Genomic DNA, 13581 nt, shown 5'->3' with positions numbered 1-13581 from the left:
TTGGAGAGCTGTCACTTCACCTTCTCTTTTTCTGCATAGGTGCTATCTAAATGAGGCAACGACCAGTTTCTGATAGCAACAACCAGTTCCACCCGAAATGCTCCTCCTCCTGTTTGGCCATCCTGTATCTCACCCAGAAGGGAACCAGACTAGCCTCATTCTTGAAATGCAACAGGGTGCACACCTACCACTGGAGGCCATGGCTGCAGAGTGGGCAGCCAGTGTAGGAGATTGGCAGTGGGCGATTGGCAGTGGGTGTGGACAGGAACAAGCATCAAGCATACAGGAGTGAATAGGGAGAATGTGGCAAGAAGGATGGAATTGGTCCTGGGGGTGTAAAGTCTACCCTTAATCTGAGCCTGTTGGGCTATTGCAGGAAGATGGAGAATTTAATACTCAGTTTGTAAGCACAGGACTCAGCCAATTAGGTAGCAATCTACTTTCTCTTGCTTTTTCTTACTATCTCTCACTTTCTCAAATTTACACTAGGAATTCTTTGTTCTTTTCTCTGGCTTTTTATTTTCATACTATAACATTGACATCAGAGGTGGCCAATGTAATGGATCTTGGATACCCGGATACCTGCAACACTGATAAATGGGTCTCTGCAACCTCAAAGTATATTGAGATATCTGACATCTTTCAAAATCACCAAATTTCATGAGAGTATAGTATTCTTGTGAACCGCTGAGAGCTCATAATACTTTTTGCTGATCTTCAAATATTTGGGCCCTTTTATTTATTTATTTATTTATTTTATTTTATTAATTTAATTTATATACCGCCCTTCTCCCGAAGGACTCAGGGTGGTTTACAGCCAAATAAAACAGATTACACAAAAAATTAAAAGCATTTTAAAAATCTAATTCAATTAAGCTGAAACAAAAATTTAAAACTATAATAAAACCATAATAAAACCCATGTTAAAATTACATTAAGCCAGCCTTGCACGATAAAGCAAAAAGGTCTTTAGTTCGCGTCGGAAGGTCCGGAGGTCAGGGAGTTGACATAACCCCGGAGGCAGCTCATTCCAGAGGGCAGGCGCCCCGACAGAGAAGGCCCTCCCCCTGGGGGTCACCAGTCGACATTGTTTGACTGACGGCACCCTGAGGAGACCCTCCCTATGGGAGCACACAGGTCGATGGGAGGCAATTGGTGGAAACAGGCGGTCCCATAAATAACCCGGTCCCTTTTTAAAGTTCATCTGTTCTAGATGAAGTGGCAACACCTAACTCACCTTGGTTGACCTTAGAATGCTAAGCAGTTTTGGACTTGATAGTACTTGAAATGGAGACTACCAGGAAACCCTAGGATTGTAATAAGAATGGGACATTCACCCCATCCCAACCTCCCCCAAAAAGCATTCCAGATAAAAACATTGCCTGGGCAAACCATCTCTGTATTATTGCCAAGGAAATTACCTGGATATACCTTGTTGCTACAAACCTGACTTGAGTTGATTTTACTTTTTATTACCATATACAAAAGCACACACCCATCTTAATGTGCAGGTGTATATGAAACTGCATGTATATGACATTCATTAATTTATGGAATCCCTTAAAAAGATAGAAACATATATAGTAAGGCAAACCCTTCACTTAAAAACTACTTTCAACCTGAGTGTTTTCCTAAAGTTTGATTGCAGATCTTTCTTCTAATTCATTTTTTTCTATAGTCACTGTATTTCCTTAAATGCAAAATTTAAAAACAAATCAGTAAAACGTTGATTGATGTTCCTCATGAGCCTAATAAGAGAACAGTGGCATTGTGCAAGTTCAGAAATATGATTCCCCCAATCTAGTTTTGCTGTACAGCAGACTTAGAGGGAGAAGGAAATTATGGAGATAAAAATCATATTGCCTCATTATTCTTAAACTGCTCAACTTAAATAACCCCACACTCCTTGTGCTAATAAATTCTGAAATGTTGCTTTGCAGCCTATATAATAGTAAATCCTCCTTCCTATTTAGTTCTCCTTGTATAACCTTGATTTTAGAAACTGCCTAGGAATCTGTAGCAACACAAGGGGAAAAAAAACAGGCTTCAGTTTTTTTGTACAAATTGTGCAAGTTTCTTTTGAAGAACAAGTCTTCTTTCTTAGAACTGAAGGGATGTTCATTTAAAAAACAATAATTTCAAAAGTTGGCTCCATGGTGGCTCAGTGGTTAGAATGCAATATTGCAGGCTGTTTCTGTCCACTGCCAGGAGTTTGACCCTGATGGGCTCAGGGTTGACTTAGCCTTCCATTCTCCTGAAGTCAGTAAAATGAAGATCCAGATTGTTGCGGGTAGTCAGGACTCCAATGTTGGGGGCAATACCTTGTTGATGGCAAATGCACAAATAACGGCAACTGAGAAAAGTAATAAATCTATTGTAATACAAACCTTGTGGCTATCTTAAATAATTTTGTGGCTTTCTTAAATAAGACTTCTGTGGTATAGCACAGTGATGGCTAACCTTTTTGCCGTCACATGCCAAAAGAGGGGGAAGTGCAGGGGAGTCACGCACGTGCATGTCCACACCCATGGGTAGGGCAAAAATGGCCTTCCCCACCCCCCGGAAGCCCCCCGGAGGCCAGAAACAACCCATTTCCCGACTTCCGGTGGGCCTGGAAGGCCTGAAAATCAGCTGGAGCTGAGCTAGAGCAACACTCGCATGCCCACTGTGGCACACGTTGTATAGGTTCACCATCACGGGTATAGTATATGCCTTTGCGAACTAGAATATACTTCATCAAATTAAGGTGGTTCTCAGATTCTCAGATGGTTGGAGGTAGGTTGTAAACAGTGGAGTCATGGGAAACTGAAAGAATAATTATTAAGAAAACTCATAGTTATTTGTGTAACTGTAGAATGATCCCGCTAGTCTAGTAGTTTAGAATCTCTTTCTTTATAGCTTGTGTTCTGATTTCTCAAATTCCCAAACTAGTATTGAGGTAGTCAGTGGTTTCACCAGAATAGGCTTACAATCCATGTAGCTAATCTATAATGGAGTAACTGCCACTGGTCTCCTCCACTATCAACATATCTCTTTTTGCCTTACTGCATGATATCATGGAAAGGCAGAAAATAACTGTGGTGCTCAGAATACACAGCACTTCCTCAGCTGAGCAAAGGAGAGAGTCAAATGGGAAACTCTCTGGAATTCAACATCTTAACATCACAAAGTATGATGTTTTGAGATGCTGGCAACTGGAGCCAGCAGAAAGTTAGCTCCATCACCCAAGTAGGGCAGCGTGATGCAAACATGATTATGCTAGTCAGGGAGCAGCACCTATATCCAGATAGAAGGTCTCCTGACAGACTTGGACATTAGAAATTCTGCATATCATGTGGTGGAAAGAGAACTGGAAAAAGCAGAACGCTTTAAAGAACTTTGAGTTCCAATTCCTCCACAAGTTTTTTTAAAAAAATAGGTAGATTCCTCAGAGACAACGCCACTGTTTTTCTGGCCTAGATTTTTAAAAATAAGTCATTATTAATTATTTCTCAGTATTTTCCTAGTAAAATATATACACTTCCTAGTTAACAAGATTTGAGCAATCAGTCCGTACATGAAAAATCACTTTGAAATTTAGGACTCGGCAATATGTTTTGTTCCTTTCCCTGTTAGATACACTATAAAAAAATTTCTAGAACAGATTGCATCTGAATGTATGTGCAGGTTTAAGCTCTCACAACTTATATTTGGCAAGACTTTCTTTGAATTTTATTTCTTTTTCTTTGACTTTATTTCTTCCTCTGTCTCATGTTTGATCAGCCTGCACCTCTGAGTTTGTTAATGCCTTTCTTCCAAAACAGATCCCAATAGGTTATATTACTGCAGTTCTTGAATTTCAAACTGACATGTACCCATATTGTTATTAAGCTGAAATTACCTTCCTTGTGATAAGGCTTAAAAGTTCCTTTTGTTTCCCTTTACTCAGTGTTTCTTTTTTCAGCCCATGCAATATTTTAGGACAGTGGCAATCTGTAGACATCACCCAGTTGGTCTTTACAGAAGCCACATTAAAGCAAATAGACAATCGCTTGGGGAATTGTCAAATGTTATAAGATTTTGATCCTTTTATCCAAAATCTTGTGAGAGTAGGAAAGTAACACCAAAATCTTATGATAAATTTTGGGCAGTCTATTTTAAAAAAAAAAAATTAATTGAGCTCCTCTGGAAATCCTACGGTGAAATCACAAATACTTTGGTGTCTGAAGGTGCTCCATTGATGATCACAAAAGATTTAGAGGGCAACATGGTTAGATATTGTCATTGCTATTACAGTCATCACAAGAATTCCAAGATATAGTTTTCCAGCAAATGGTCCAATGGGATTGTTATTCATTAGGTCGTGAAAGAAAAATCAGGAAGTATTACTTGAGTATAATAGATATACATTGCCCTCCCTTAGTCATTGTACCAAACATTGTACCAAGCCTATCATATCACAAATAGTTGGGAACAGGTCTCTCTTTTGAGTGGCCCTGGCCAGTTTACTCTTCTAGTACATCATTTTAATCTGTGGATTTGAGACATAGATGACAGAGAATCAGTTTCACAATATAAAGATCACCTTCCCCAAAGAAAACAATGGGTGGGAGCACACGTGAATACACATTCCGCTTGTAAGGAAAATTCCCATCTTTTGGAGGGATTAAAAACTGAATTTTCAATTCCTTACATTGATCTGCCACTAAATTTCCTATTTAGGGCTGCGGGGGAGAGGAGACTACTTAAACTGCTTCCAAGTTCAGATGGCTAGTTTTTTCTAGGAATTATCATATTCCCATAACAAAGCTTATACAACCAAGAGAAAGCTATCAGAAAAAACATTTTATGTTAATAACCCAATACATTTTTAATGTACCTACCTCTCTGATCGGACGCAGACGGTGTTGACAGGGGGGCAGAGATCGACTCCAAGGTGCCTCATGTGTGGGGTGCCGCAGGGGTCGACTCTCTCACCCCTCCTGTTCAACATCTATATGAAGCCGCTGGGTGAGATCATCAGTGGCTTTGGGGTGAGATACCAACTGTACGCTGATGAGACTATTGCCCTATACATTGTAAGCCGCCCTGAGTCTTCGGAGAAGGGCGGGGTATAAATGTAAACAAAAAAAAATAAATGATACCCAGCTGTACTTTTCCACCCCGGGCCACCCCAGTGAAGCTGTCGAAGTGCTGTCCCGGTGTCTGGAGGCCGTACGGGTCTGGATGGGGAGGAACAGGCTCAAACTTAATCCCTCCAAGACGGAGTGGCTGTGGATGCCGGCACCTCGGTACAGTCAGGTGCAGATGCGGCTGTCTGTCGGGGGTGAATCATTGGCCCTGATGGAGAAGGTACGCAACTTGGGCGTGCTCCTGGATGGTCGGTTGTCCTTTGAAGACCATTTGGCGACCGTCTCCAGGAGAGCATTTTACCAGGTTCGCCTGATCCGCCAGTTGCGTCCCTTCCTGGACCGGGATGCCTTATGCACAGTCACTCATGCTCGTTACCTCTCGCCTGGACTACTGCAATGCTCTACATGGGGCTCCTTGAAGAGCACCCGGAGACTTCAGCTAGTTCAGAACGCGGCTGCGCAGGTTATTGAGGGAGCGTCTCAGAGCTCCCATATAACACCTATCCTGCGCAGACTGCACTGGCTACCTGTTGTTTTCCGGATGCGCTTCAAGGTATTGGTTACCACCTTTAAAGCGCTCCATGGCTTAGGACCGGGCTATCTACGGGACCGCCTACTGCCGGCTTCTATCTCCCATCGTCCGCACGCTCCCACAGAGAGGGACTCCTCAGGGTGCCGTCAGCCAAACAGTGTCGACTGGCGGCCCCAGGGGAGGGCCTTCTGTGGGGCTCCGACCCTGTGGAACGAACTTCCCCTCGGACTTCGACAATTACCTGACCTTAGGACCTTTCGCCGCGAACTTAAAACTTATTTATTCCGTATGGCTGGACTAGCCTGATTCTTATTTTTATTGGATGGGTTTTTAAAATTCTGTGATTTTACGGGGAAGTACGTTTTTTAATATTTTGGGCATTTAAATTAGTTTTTTAAGGGATGTTTTTTAATTATTGTGTGTATGTATATTTTATCTGCCTGTTCACCGCCCTGAGTCCTTCGGGAGAAGGGCGGTATACAAATTAAAATATTATTATTATTATTATTATTAATGTATAAAATGAATATAGAAAATATCCACTCGGCAAGATAATTGTTCTATGAAATTCTTCATTAAGAAGGCCATGGAAGGACTTCAAATTGAGCAAAAGATACTGGTCCCAACTGGACCTCCTCCTCAAAAGCATCCTAACCAGATGTTCACTAGTTGTGATAGGAGGCGGCAAATTTTGGCAAACTGCCACCCAGCTTGCCATATGAGGCAGATCTGAATGTTTGATGGTGTTACAGATATCATCGCAGGATGAAAGCAGTTCCAAGTAAAACCTCCTTCTGCAATTGACTGATGACAAATTTGTCAATGCCGATGGAGTTCAATTGGTGCTCCAGTTGTTTTAGGACTGCACCCAAGGCACCTATTACTATTGGTACTACCCTTACTTGCTTTTGCCATAGTCGTTCTATTTCTATTCGTAGGTAGTTGTATTTTGTTACCTTATCCAGTTCTTTCTCTTCTCTTCTTCTGTCTCCAGGCTCTGCCACATCTTCTATAGAGACTTTTTTGTCTTTCTTATTGACAACTGTTAAGTCCGACAACAATAATAATTATTATTAAACTCATTTTAGATACCACTGATTTTCACAATTATGATCAGAAGATAGAGAAACGAAAATTGGGAGTGTAAGTAAAGTTGAGTTGTCACCTCTGATACTATGCCTCTATTGACTCTGCAAGGATGGAGACTAGACCGTGCCAGATGGATTCCTACATTGACTGTATGTTACGTTTCAAGTAGTTTAATTGTAAGAAAGACGCCCAATAAGGCATCATTACAGGCATATATCTACATATGACAGGAACCAGAAATACCTCAGAAGAGCAGCTAAAGGCAGCTCCTTAAGAGGCAGGGAATGTATCTCAGACTAATCCTGCCAAGACTGCAGACATAACCACTGTAACATCTTCCCTTTTTCATTAATATAACTATCACATATTAAAACATTATAAAACCTTCTTAACCTTATAAGCATTATATATAAGCATTAAAATGATATAAAACATTGTATTATTAAAACATTAATAATAATAATAATAACAACAACAACAACAACAACAGAGTTGGAAGGGACCTTGGAGGTCTTGTAGTCCAGCCCCCTGCCCAGGCAGGAAACCCTACACCATTTCAGACAAATGGTTATTCAACATTTTCTTAAAAATTTCCAGTGTTGGAGCATTTACAACTTCTGCAGGCAAGTTGTTCCACTGATTAATTGTTCTAACTGTCAGGAAATTTCTCCTTAGTTTTAAGTTGCATCTCTCCTTGATTAGTTTCCACCCATTGCTTCTTGTTCTACCCTCAGGTGCTTTGGAGAATAGTTTGACTCCCTCTTCTTCGTGGCAACCCCTGAGATATTGGAACACTGCTATCATGTTTCCCCTAGTCCTTCTTTTCATTAAACTAGGCATACCAAGTTCTTGCAACCGTTCTTAATATGTTTTAGCCTCCAGTCCCCTAATCATCTTTGTTGCTCTTCTCTGCACTCTTTCTAGAGTCTCAACATCTTTTTTACATCGTGGCGACCAAAACTGAATGCAATATTACAAGTGTGGCCTTACCAAGTGGCACTAACATTTCACGTGATCTTGATTCTATCCCTCTGTTTATGCAGTCCAGAACTGTGTTGGCTTTTTTGGAAGCTGCTGCACACTGCTGACTCATATCTAAATGGTTGTCCACTAGGACTCCAAGATCCCTCTCACAGTTACTACTATTGTAGTAACACAGTTACTTTTTTATTGTAGTAACACAGTTACTACTATAAGGGGCGTGCATAAGCGCACAAACGTGCCTACCGTTCCTGTCCTATTGTTTTTCTTTTCTTCTTCCTATATATATATATATGCTCATACCTCCTAATATTTACTCATATATATGTTTATATGCTATATAATCTTTTTGTATGATGTTGTGACAAAATAAAAATAAATAAAAAATAAATAAAAAGGTACCACATATCCGGTACCTATGCATTTTGTTTTTTTGGCCTAAGTGTAGAACCTTACTTTTTTCACTGTTGAATTTCATTTTGTTAGATAGCGCCCAATGGTCAAGTCTGTCAAGATCTTTCTGTAACTTGAGCCTATCTTCTGGAGTGTTGGCTATTCCTGCCAGCTTGGTGTCATTTGCAAATTTGATGAGTTCCCCATCTATCCCCTTGTTCAAGTCATTGATGAAGATGTTGAAGAGTACTGGGCCTAAAACAGAGCCTTGGGGTACTCCACTGCATACTTCCCTCCATGTGGATGTAATTCCATTGAGGACTACACGTTGAGTGCGGTTGGTCAGCCAGTTACGAATCCATCTGGTGGTGGTGCTGTCTAACCCACATTTTTCTACTTTATCTAGTAGTAGGTTATGGTCTACTTTTTACTATTATAAAACTACTATTATAAAACATTGTGAAACATGCCAAGTTCTGATGCAAGCAACTGTATCATGTTACACTAAAACCTAGCAGTGCTTGCATATGCAGCCCATGCAAATATAAATCTCCTATCAATGGGAGCCTAAAAAGCATAGGAACCCCAATGGTTGAACAACGCCAGCTTTTTATAAGACCTAGTGAAATCAATAATTTTCCCAGCCCTATTTTAAATACTTTGCCCCCAAAAGGTGCAAGCACCTCTAAGCAATCACAATTCCAAGCTGCAATTTAAGACTGAAAATGAAGATCGGTTAGTAAGAAAAACTGAAAGACAATATGAATGGAATTTGATTTTCTGTTTGCCTTCTGTTTTCCAGGCAAAAAAAAATCCTGAAAACTGAGTTTTGAGCAAAAGATACACTTTACACATCCTGGCAACTTTATACTATGTCTGTTTATTTGTTTGTCTGCTGCCTGCCTGCCTGCCTATCTATTTTTATCCCACCTTTATTACTTTTATAAATATTCATTCCTCCTCCTATTTTCCCAATAACAACAACCCTATGAGAGTTGAGTTGGGCTAAGAGAGAGAGTGACTGACCCAAAGTCACTCAGCCAGTTTTCATGCCTAAGGCGGGAGTAGAACTCACAATCTCCTGGTTTCTAGGCCAGCATCTTAACTACTGCACCAAACTGACTCTCCTATATTACCCAAGAATTTGTGCCGATAGTGGCCATACAGAAAACACAAGTTATTAAAACTGAAACCACATTTCTTAAATTTCTGGAACATCACTCACCAAGGTTGATTAGCAGGAACCAGAAAGAGGAAATTTTCAGAGCTGGCACAGCAAATACAAGGGCTGTTGAGTTATGTGCAGGGCTGGGTATTGTTATGAAGTCATGGCCATAAGTGTATTCTAATTGGCACCCACTGTGCAATGTTTTCAGGATTCTACATGTGTGGCATCAGTATTTTTAGGTGAGCAATGATTTCTGCATGTCTTGTAATGAAGCTGATTCTGATTCTGAATGTAAGACTGCATTAACTCTGTAACAATAGCCGCTTAGCCTATTGGGACCATGGAGTTGCCCTGCCCATGAATTTACTAGTCTTTGTAAACTCCTATCCTATCCTGTTTGGTTCAGTTCTTTCTAGGAGAATTATGTAAACCATAAATGTTTGTATGTGATAAATGTTTGTATGTTTGTACAGCACCTAGCACAGCCATCTTCTATTCAATGATAACCTAGTAATCTTACATATTTATATGAACCACTGGTATAGTAATTATAGGGTGTCATAAGTTTCACTTTAATTAATGTTTGGGATCATTTGGGGACAAAACATAACAACAGAAAGTCCTAGAGACCAAAATGCAAGGAAAAATGTGCTAGAAGAGGGAGGAATTGCTGATATACCATATATGCAACCCTCTTCTTGTTCTTCTACAGATTCGTGAGAAGTGTAGGCAGAGGTGATTCTGATTTCTCCTAGGGAAGGAAATGCTCACTCATTGGACAAGGTTTCTGCAACAGGGGCAGAGATGGGGCCAGGGCCATCTGGGAGCAATGTGCGGACTCTGGACCCTCCAGAGGCGGACAGCAGAGAGGCAGAGGAACAAGAGGAAGCTGTTCCTAGTGCATGCATGAGAAGAGCTGCCAGAAGGCAAGAGCAGCTGAAGCAAAAAGGATGACTCAAGAGTGGCCAGAAGATGATTGGCCACTCCCATAAGGCTTAAAAGAGCAGCAACGACCTGTTGGGTTCTTTGTAGAAAAGCAACGTTGATTCCAGTGCTTCTTGTCAGCGTCTCTTGAACTTTGTGGGGCTTTTGCCAAGAAAAGCCTTTGGCAGGTTGCCAAAGACAACAAAGTTTGGTGATAAGGCTGAAGGACTGTTTAATGAAGAATTTGTTTTGGACTAAGCTGAGAATTAATTCATTCTCAGCTGTTTTAATAAAATAAGTTTGTTCAGGACTAATTGTGTTTGATAATCACTACTTGTGCCTTGGTCACAACATGGTATTTCATAAGCTGTTGAACTTCAATTCCCATCAGCCCTACAAAGGTTGGTCCATTCCAGATAGAGACCCCCATTTCACTGGCTTGAGTCTCTATATTGGGTGAAAAAGCTCCAAAATGGCTAATAAAGTTCAGTATAAGCAAACTCCACAGATACATGCATATGATCTGAGCTGTCAATGATTGATCAGAAAAGAATCTGAATTGCTCAATAAAATTATCAAATTATCTGCTGTAAAAAGAAAATGGCAAATTTCATGTTTGACCCAAATAAAAGACAGAGCAATGGCTTTGCATAAGTGTCTGATGGGGCCCCATTTGGAGTACACTGTACAATTCTGATTATCATATCTGGAAAAGAAAATGATAAGGAGTTGGAAAATGTACCAAAAAATGGAAAGAACCAAATGATTAGGAGTTAGAGCAGATCCCTACGGAAGAAAGTTTGATGGTAAAAGGAAATATGAAAAAAGGTGTATAAAATATTGGCCTTAGGGGTGGGAGAAGGCAGAGGATGCATAAGGAAAGACAAGAAACAAAAATGGGCTGAAGCAAACCTCCCTGTATATACTTGCATATCTTTCCCGCAGTGTCAAAATTTGAAGTTTTCTGTTAAAGCTACACACAGGGAAATTCAGGATAAATAAAATGCAATGCATAGCTAGACTGTGGCATTTACTGCTATCACATGAAGGAATGGCATAGCTTAGGTTTTAAGATCAACCTGCACAAATTCATGAAGGGTGATCCTATGGCTACCACTGTTGATGGTTGTCCAATGCCTCCAGAATCCCAGGCAGCTGGCTATCACATTCTCATCTCTGGTTATGCAATTCCTTGTATATTTTTGGGCCACAAAATATGAGACTAGATAGGCCTGGCAGAGAAGTCATCTGTTGTTCTTCTGTTAAAAAAATATGGTTGGCTCTTATTTCAAAAATGTTTATTCAAGGTTATACAGCTTGGAGATATCTTTTTCTTTTTTTATTTCTTTTCCTGTTGTTTTTCTTGATTGTGCTTTCAAACAACCATTAAACTAAAACTTTTTTAAAAAAGAGATGTGGTTGGTTGTTTTTTGATTCATGCAAATGCTTATGGTTCAAAAACTCAGCAATTTTAATAAGATCCTTCCTGGAGGCAAAGCATACAACATGGTGGTTTCACAAGCTATTGAACTTCAATTCTCATCAGCCCTAGAGAACTTGGCCCATAGTCAAGCAGATATTTCCAGCACTGCATGTCAGGGATGGTTGCATAGGTGTTCGATTTATATTCCTGCAAATGTAATGTTTTGTCTAGGAGGCACTCAATAGCAAAGCACCAAACAGGAAGTTGGATCAACCAATCAGCATGGAGGATGAGCAACCTAAATTAGTTACAGAGTTGTTCAGTAAATCTGGCTTCCCCATTGACTTTGCTTGTCAGAAGGTCACAAAAGGTGAGCACACGACCTCGGGACATGCAACTGTCATAAATATAAGTCAGTTGCCAAATGTTTGAATTTTGATCATGTGACTGTAGGGATGCTGCAACGGTCATAAGTGTGAAGTCATAACTCACTTTTTTAGTGCTGTTGTAACTTTGAACGGTCACTAAATGAACTGTTGGTAGTCAAGGACTATCTGTGCTTCTCTAGCAATTGTCAGAAAGCTGACATAATCTAGCACTTTTGCCATGCCCTTATCCTTAAGAGATACTTCAGGGATAGAAAGATTAAAGCTCTTCTTTTTTGCATCCTATAATCCTGATAATTATCCCCATGATTGCTGTGTCTCTTATCAAACATGCAAGTTAAATTCTATTATTTATTTAACAGCACATCTGATTGGTCTTATTCCTTTGAATTAGACACATTTACATATAAAAGTTGTTATAGTTTTTTCATTCTATCATCCTTTTGCTAGGCATCTTTAGTGAAATGGAGAAGGAGAAAGAAAGAAAAAAGTGTCCATGCCCTAATATGATATGGCCTGCTTATGAAATGGAGTATACAAAGATAAATCCTTTTACATCAAGGATGGTCTCAGCAGATGACAATACTTGATTGATATCTATGCTTGGAAGCTATGCAGGGTGAAGCCTGATTAATATTTGGATGGATATTATAAGGAAACCTGAGAACTATTGGTTAGACTGAGAAATCAAAGAAAAGAGATGTCAGGGGAGAAAACTATAATAATGAGACTCTGTAATCACTAAGAGTTGATCTGGACTTAATGGAAATATTTAACTTTTACTCAAAACACTGCATCCAATAGTATTCAATTGTAATATACTCTGAAACACTTAACAATTTGGTCACACTTTTTTGCATTTAAGGAGGGAAGCAGTAATGAGCTGGTAAAAACCATATTACATTTTGGATTCAAGTATTGCTCTTTCTGTCAATTCATAGTCAAAAATTACACTGACGTGTTTTGGAAAAATGGTCATTATATAATACTTTCAACCAACTTACAATGGATCATTATATAATACTTTCAACAAACTTACATAAGATATTGAAACAATTTTTACCAAGTGTTCGCTGAGTCCTCTAAAATGATAACTTGTTTTATTTTAAAACTTTTTATTTCTAACTTTGTGCTGGACAGGTAAGATATACTTAGGTTTCATCTACCTTGACTGCAGACTGTTCTGCTACATTGCTTTCACATGGTGTACTATGGCTACAAAAATAGAAAATATTTTTCTTACACAGATTGCTTTCACAATCTTGCTCATGTTTCAACAGCATTACACACTTACGTAATTGCAGGTTTTAATCTAAGAAAAAATATGATGGTGTGCAGTACAGTCCTGCACAAGAGGTTCACCAAGGAAATTTTTTTCTAGGATTCACCAAGCTTGCCGGAATATAAAAATACATCAGGTCTAGAATGATTATCGCTGTCAGGAAATGATGATGGAGATGGAGGAGAAAACTATAATAATGAGACTCTGTAATCACTAAGAGTTGATCTGGACTTAATGGAAATATTTAACTTTACTCAAAACACTGCATCCAATAGTATTCAATTGTAATATA

This window comes from Ahaetulla prasina, chromosome 1 (assembly GCF_028640845.1).
Source record: "Ahaetulla prasina isolate Xishuangbanna chromosome 1, ASM2864084v1, whole genome shotgun sequence".
Classification (NCBI taxonomy): Eukaryota; Metazoa; Chordata; class Lepidosauria; order Squamata; family Colubridae; genus Ahaetulla; species Ahaetulla prasina.
Note: the sequence above shows the minus strand (reverse complement) of the source record.